General features: G+C 39.4%; 1 protein-coding gene across 1 annotated transcript in view; it reads left to right on the top strand.

Annotated features, from left to right (window-relative positions):
* The first annotated feature begins 2,100 nt into the window (after positions 1-2,100).
* The window catches only part of ctsk (cathepsin K), a 41,243-nt gene continuing 35,076 nt past the window's right edge, over positions 2,101-8,267 (top strand). Inside the window, exons 1-5 of the mRNA XM_062029708.1 lie at positions 2,101-2,262; positions 4,720-4,991; positions 5,555-5,713; positions 5,998-6,092; positions 6,987-7,137. The gene's annotated coding sequence lies outside the window, so the exon portion shown is untranslated. The remainder of the gene's footprint in view (positions 2,263-4,719; positions 4,992-5,554; positions 5,714-5,997; positions 6,093-6,986; positions 7,138-8,267) is intronic.

The raw sequence follows: 8,267 nt of genomic DNA on the forward strand, positions 1-8,267 counted from the left end.
GCAAACTTCTCTCTATCGTTGCATCAAAAGGTATTTTCAAGTCACTACATCAAGGATTTTTGAGTTCCATTTAGGCCAGGGGTTGGCAACCCGCTGCTCCAGAGCCGCATGCGGCTCTTTAGCGCCGCCCTAGTGGCTCTCTAAAGCTTTTTCAAAAATGTATGAAAAATTTAAAAAGATGAGGGGAAAAAATATATATTTTTTGTTTTAATATGGTTTCTGTAGGAGGACAAACATGACACAAACCTCCCCAATTGTTATAAAGCACACTGTTTGTATTAAACATGCTTCACTGATTCGAGTATTTGGCGAGCGCCGTTTTGTCCTACTAATTTTGGCGGTCCTTGAACTCACCTTAGTTTGTTTCCATGTATAACTTTCTCCGACTTTCTAGGACAGGGGTGGGCAATTAATTTTCACCGGGGGCCGCATAAGCAACCCGAGCACTGCTGGAGGGCCACACGACAATATTTCAATTAAATTTTGCTCAATATTATTTTTGATATACCGTAAGATAAATAATAATGATGATAATAATAATAATAATTAATAATAATAATAATAATTTAATTTAACCTAACTTAACTTTATACAAAAGCAGATTGCTTTTGATGGTCACTTTATCCTGCATTATCCAACATTTTTCCCCATCAGATTTGGACAACCATCTGTTGTTAAAAATAGTTTTTAATCATATTTATTTTATATTGTTTTTTATATTGGTTTTATATGTAATTGTTTTTTCTTTTTATTCAGTCATTGGTGGAGCTAAGGATAATATTTGAATATTGTTTGTAATATTGTTGTGCAGCACTTTGGAAACATTTTGTTGTTTAAATGTGCTATATAAATAAAGTGGATTGGATTGTCACACCTGCCAGCTCGTCCCAACACGCATTTACCTCTGTGAACAAGTCATTACCTGTGGTTGTCTCTTTAATTGACTGCATCAGAGCTCTCATCCAAAGTTAGCGAAAAACAGTCCATGTCTCCGGGCATTATCAGCGCAACAAAGTCCAATAAGCACTCCTTAATAAACTCTCCGTCAGAAAACGCCTTACTTTTTCTGGCGCTTTTGTGAGAAATGACGAAACTTGTCCTGACGGCTGCATCTCTGGGGGTGTGAAATATGGCACAAAGTCCTTGTTGGGTTTGCAGTTTTACCATCAACGCATCAGCCTCCCTTGCGCGCGCTTCATCAGACACATTCCGGTATTTTCCCTCGTGTTTCTTCGTGTAGTGGCGATTAAAATGATATTTAAACACAGCAACCTGTGTACCACACATTAAGCACACGGCTTTACCATTAATTTATGTAAAGAAATACTTGGCAGTCCATGTCTTGTTGGAAACACGCCATTCCTCATCAACTTTTCTTTTTTTAGCGTCTCATCACTTGTCTCTATGCACCTTCACTCACAGGTTCCCTCCGGACATACGGCATAAATAACACATTTCAAAATAAAAGCAGCACAGTTGAATTGCGCGCACGACATAGATGTTTTTTAAACTTTATTTTGTAATTTGTAATTGCGCCGTTCAATTCACTCACAATAATACAAATAACGCTTTTCAAAACAAAAGCAGCACCGTTGTATTGCACACTCGACATAGATACTTTTTAAAATGTATTTTGTAATTTATGATTGGCCTCACGCGGGCCGGACAGGGATGCGCAAAGGGCCGGATGCGGCCCGCGGGCCGTACAATGCCCAGGTCTGTTCTAGGACGTGTTTTATGCCACTTCTTTTTCTGTCTCATTTTGTCCACCAAACTTTTAACGTTGTGCGTGAATGCACAAAGGTGAGTTTTGTTGATGTTATTGACTTGTGTGGAGTGCTAATCAGACATATTTGGTCACTGCATGACTGCAAGCTAATCGATGCTAACATGCTATTTAGGCTAGCTATATGTACATATTGCATCACTATGCCTCATTTGTAGCTATATTTGAGTTCATTTAGTTTCCTTTAAGTCATCTCAATTCAATGTATATCTCATGACACACTATCTGTATGTAATATGGCTTTTAATTTGTTGCGGCTCCAGACAGATTTGTTTTTGTATTTTTGGTCCAATATGGCTCTTTCAACATTTTGGGTTGCCGACCCCTGATTTAGGCAAACGTCTTTTTGTTGGAAACCCCGTAGATTCCGTTTCAGGGGCACGAGTGAGTGGGTGTCAATGTCGACCGTGTGGCCATGCTGAGCTGGATAAGGATCGAGTTTTGACGATTTGTCGAGTATTTATTTGGCTAAAAGGGTAAGTGTTTTTCTTTTCTTTTGTTTTCTAGATAAGGGATGTTAATGGAAAAGTGCACTGTACTATTTAAATTGAAAGATGGAAAAAATGCTTTGCTAGCTAGACTACTGATGGCCCCAAAATAATATATTTCACGAGCCTGGAATAACTGGTCTAGCACTAAGGGCTTATAGGACAACGGTGATTTTGTGTAATTATGGCATCATGTATTTAGCAGAGAAAAGGTTCCACTCGTGCGCGGAAAAAATACGGGGGGTGGGGGGCGGTGCGAAGGGTTCGGTCGGGCCTGTCAGTCATACAAGAAGTGTATCTCAGGGAGTGCGTGTTTGTCGGTGAGGCTCGCCACCGGAGCAGAGACTGAACAACAGGCACCCTGGTTATAATCGACACCCGTGTAATATACATCAGTGGTGTTTTTATTCGAGTTTTAGTTTGCCACTGACATTAAGTCATGACCGTGGTTAAGCGTGTGTCGTGTGTGTGTGGCCTCGTCAAAGCCCAAGATGGCGGTCGCCGATAGCAATGACTGCTAAATGTAAAGCTGGTCACTTTCTGCGTGGGTCGAAACGAGGGTAATACATGTGTATAGCTATGTATGGTTAAGACATTGTGGTGATAACAAACTGTGTGAATGATGAACCGGGTAAATATTTTCGGATACTCAATGAGCAGTGTGTATTGACGGAAGAGCTAAGCTAATTATTACCCCGCCAGAATGCTCTAGCCCAGGGGTCCCCAAACTACGGCCCGCGGGCCGGATCCGGCCCCCAGCATCCAAAATCCGGCCCACGGGAAGTCCCAAGTGAAAAAAATTTTTAAAACTTTTTTAAATTTATTTTTTATTGTATTTATTTTTTCTAATCCATTTTCTACCGCTTGCTACTCTCGGTGTCTCCTAGCCGCTCAGGCAATCATATTGTCTAAAAATAAATTTTAATTTTCCCATCAATAATGTGACAATGTTAAATGTTGATGAACATCAATGTTAATTGATGTTAAATGACAAAACGGATTAACTCGCTGGAATATAAAGACAATGTATATATATATATATATATATATATATATATATATATATATATATATATATATATATATATACACACACACTACCGTTCAAAAGTTTGGGGTCACATTGAAATGTCGTTATTTTTGAAGGAAAAGCACTGTACTTTTCAATGAAGATAACTTTAAACTAGTCTTAACTTTAAAGAAATACACTATACATTGCAAATGTGGTAAATGACTATTCTAGCTGCAAATGTCTGGTTTTTGGTGCAATATCTACATAGGTGTATAGAGGCCCATTTCCAGAAACTATCACTCCAGTGTTCTAATGGTACAATGTTTGCTCAGAAGGCTAATTGATGATTAGAAAACCCTTGTGCAATCATGTTCACACATCTGAAAACAGTTTAGCTCGTTACAGAAGCTACAAAACTGACCTTCCTTTGAGCAGATTGAGTTACTGGAGCATCACATTTGTGGGGTCAATTAAACGCTCAAAATGGCCAGAAAAAGAGAACTTTCATCTGAAACTCGACAGTCTATTCTTGTTCTTAGAAAAAGAAGGCTATTCCACAAAATTGTTTGGGTGACCCCAAACTTTTGAACGGTAGTGTGTATATATATATATATATACAGCCCGGCCCCGGGCCAAATTTTTTTAACCCAATGCAGCCCCCGAGTCAAAAAGTTTGGGGACCCCTGCTCTAGCCGTAGGCCGGGGATATCCCCCCTTCGTTCAAATGTGTTGTGGGTACTAGTGCTGCCGTAATTAGTCGACTGGGAATTCGCACGACGGGCGAGAGAGAGAGATGTGAGCGTAACGTAGGCGTATCAATTAACACAGCCGCCGTTTATTTCACTATATTTTCAAGATAGTCGACCATGTAAAGGCCATTTTTTTGACCGCCTATTTATTTTTGTTCTCCCGTCTCAAACGGCTCACTGTAATTCACTTCCACAAGTCTGTGCGCTGTGCGTGCCCTGCTGGAAAAGCAGATAAACTGAGAACAATAGAGTATTAAGACACGTTAATACAATTATTCAGTCTGGAGTAATGGTCTATTACTGAACTGTCATTTTCACGTTTTATGTAATTCATGTTTATGCATTACTTACCTGCACTTATGTTCAAAGGGTTGACTTTACACTAAACACAGTATTTCCATAGCTAATATTACTTGCTAATACTTACCTGTAGGACCTGTTGAGTAAAGTTAACATGTATTTGAGTACTTACCATGAATATGTAGACAAAGTAACTGATATAATACTGAGTATGGTAAAAGTAGCATGTCTGTGTGGTGTAGCCTATACTATTTATGTGTAATATAAGGTGTATGAAGTATCTGTTTAAGATAGGGGTGGTGGGAAAAAAAATTGGATTATTGTCTGCAGCTAAATGCTTTTAGTGAAACTAAATATTTCCATTTTATGTCTCTTGTGTTTCAGGGGAGGATTGAGAAGAGGAGGACACTCCGTTCACCCTGAAAAGGCCAAAACGTGGAGAGGTCAACCATGTTCCAGATTATCCACAACACCATGACCATTCTACTCTTGAAGAGGAAAGAGTTGCTCTGGTCCATGAAACAAAAAAGAAAGCGACATTGATACGGCACAAGATGGAGCTGACATTTTCCCTTAGGCGGAGAGACGTAGTAGAGGGGCAGCCTATGGTATCCAAAGTCCAGCAGAAATGGCCTGCACTGTTTTCCTGTGAAGAGGTATGGCTGTCATTTATTTATTAACTGTCATACTTATATGTTCATTGCACTGTATTTAATAGGTGTAGGAGTGTATTACAGTGACACATATATTGACACACTCCACTATACCTGCCCTACCACTCCACTACATGCTCCTCCAACATAAAGCACCCCACTATACCATCAGCCCTGAAATCCATCCATCCATCCATTTTCTACCGCTTATTCCCAAAAGCTCACACTGTGATTAAAGTTACAAATGATAATGATAAATGGGTTATACTTGTATAGCGCTTTTCTACCTTCAAGGTACTCAAAGCGCTTTGACAGTATTTCCACATTTACCCATTCACACACACATTCACACACTGATGGCGGGAGCTGCCATGCAAGGCGCTAACCAGCAGCCATCAGAGGCAAAGGGTGAAGTGTCTTGCCCAAGGACACAACGGACGTGACTAGGAAGGTAGAAGGTGGGAATTGAACCCCAGTAACCAGCAGCACTCCGTTTGCTGGCACAGCCACTCTACCAACTTCGCCACGCCGTCAAATGCCATTGTTCCGCTGATTGTGTTTTTCAGATATCTGAAGAATTTCATGGCATCACCAGCAAAGACCTCCTGAAGACTTTCAATGAGTCCCTTGAGAATTATGTGCCTCGCCTGCTCAGACTGTACCGGGCTAGAAAGGGAGATTTTGGTCAGCAAATAGAAGACTTCCTGGATAAGCTTGATGAACAGGTAAGTAATGGACATGTGTCAGTAAAATGGATCTTATCAGTCATTGCTATATGTTCTTAGTTTGTGCCATTTGATAATTATAACAGTTTTTAATTTGTTAAAGTAGAAAATGCACTAGTCCGAAGGCTTGAAGTGTTTTTTTTCCCTTTTCTTGAGCATGCTACTGGTCAGACTTTCGATCTGTTGGTCATTACTAAAACAACTTTTGATTTTGCCATTTGTATAAATCCACTATGGCGCTTCACTAATGTATATGCTTATGTTTTCCACTGTATACTCTATAGACATCAGACATTGTGTCTCACCAAAGATGACAGCACTGAGATGCCTCCCCGTTTTTGTCCGGGACGACACAACTAAGTTTTTCCTGCAGCATTTGGTAAATAATAATAACAATAATAGGAAATTTACTTGAAAATTACAAGTAATTTGGCCTATTGTAGCTTTAATGGAATAGTTCAACATTTTCATATTGTAGCTTGTTGCCCTGCTCTCTGGTTTAAGATTTGTCGATAGAAACCATTCCTTTAACTGTGCATGTATTTTTGAAGAAGAATCAGGCAATGGTTCCTCATCGCTTGTTAGATTAGCTCAAATACTGGTAGTCTATTGGTAGCCTGCCTTCGCCAACAGTCAGAAGATAAACTTTACAACTCTATTCCGACTACATGGTGTTAGTTTTAAGTTGCAGAAGAGAAGACGACGTTGCTGATGAATGTCTGTTGAATATAAACTAAATTCACCCTGGCTCACAGTCGGCGGCGGTAAGCTAACACTTCCAATTGACTGCTAGTTTTTGAGCTAAGCTTACTTGCGATGAACAACCTTCGCCTATTCCTTAAAAAATGCACAAACAGTTAAAATTAATGATTTCTGTTGCCTTGTCTTGAACCGGAGAGTGGGGCAACAAGCTAAAAAACTATTACTATTTTAACATTTTGAGTAGGATCTCATAGCTGATGACAAAGATTTTATGCATAATACACTTTGTGTAGATTTCATTTTGTGCCCAGAGATGTTTTTTAATGCCCAAATGTCATATTCTTTAGCCAATGCATATAACCATAAAGAAAAGTTCCTGCCCCAATTTTTTAAAATATTTAATGGTTAATGTTCTGCCTTCAATTGATTTGAAAGTAATTTAAGGGTTTTTTCCATTTTTTTGAACATTGTAAAATTGTAATCGTTCCCAGAAGATCCATACCAGTCGGGCCCTAATTACATCCTTTTGTTCGACCTAACACTCAATCATGCATCTGTTACTATTCCTCAGGAAACTGACCCTGAAGAAAGAGTGCTCAGAGGCGTGTCTGTTGGCATCCTTACAATCCTTGAAGAAGATGATCCTGCTGTATCACCCAACGTACGGGACTGGGCTGTTGTGTTGGAAGGTTCCATCGTGCAACATGACCTGCCAGACCTCGGTACCGCCTTTGCATACCTCTTTGTTTTATGTTTGTTTTATGTTTTCATGTTTATTTCGAATATGTAGACAAAACAAAAACAAACACATTTTGCAAAAAAACAACAAAAAAGCCATTCAAGAATGAATAACAAAAACAATAATAATAATAATAGTAATAATAAAAAGCAAAATGGCCTACTGTATGCCATGAACATTGATTATCCAAAGGAGATGAAGTACACCTTTGAAGCAATTCAGTCTATCTTTTTCGAGCTTGGCTCTCAGTGCTCACAGCGGACAAGGTCTCTGAAAACAAAGCTTTTGCTGTGACTCTTAATGTGGAAGCCAACCTATGTTTTCTGCCTGTTCTAGTGCATTGTGGTTGGTGCTCATATAAAACTTTACGGCCAGTGATTTAAAACATGCAAGACCTCACGGAATACAATTTTATATTTTTTCAAAATGTATTTACAATTAAGTGAGATACACATTTTTTTATTTTTTCAAAATGTATTTAAAATTGAGTGAGATTCACAAAATACCATCATGCTACATAACCCGCCAGACCTCGGTACTGCCTTTGCATACCTCTTTGGCCTACTGTATGCCATGAACATTGATTATCCGAAGGAGATGAAGTACACATATGAAGCCATTCAGACTATCTTTTTCGAGCTTGGCTCTGTGCTCAAGTCTCCTCTGCCTCTGAAATAGAGATTCTTTTAAAAAAAAAGAAAAAGAAAATAAAGAATCGTTAATCTATTTCAGAGGCAGAGGGGACTTGAGCACAGAGCCAAGCTTGAAAAAGATAGTCTGAATGGCTTCATATGTGTACTTCATCTCCTTTGGATAATCAATGTGTGTGTGACCCCAATTTGCTTTGTAGGTTTGGAAGGCTTTTAGCAAGGCTTTTTTTTTTTCAAAATGGCCCTGATGTATGGACTGGACTTTCACAATATTATGTCAGACCCACTCGACATCCATTGCTTTCGGTCTCCCCTAGAAGGGGGGGGTTACCCACTTATGCGGTCCTCTCCAAGGTTTCTCATAGTCATTCACATCGACGTCCCACTGGGGTGAGTTTTTCCTTGCCCGTATGTGGGCTCTTTACCGAGGATGTCGTTGTGGCTTGTGCAGCCCTTTGAGACA

The sequence above is a fragment of the Entelurus aequoreus genome, linkage group LG20 (genome assembly GCF_033978785.1).
Source record: "Entelurus aequoreus isolate RoL-2023_Sb linkage group LG20, RoL_Eaeq_v1.1, whole genome shotgun sequence".
NCBI classification, from domain to species: domain Eukaryota; kingdom Metazoa; phylum Chordata; class Actinopteri; order Syngnathiformes; family Syngnathidae; genus Entelurus; species Entelurus aequoreus.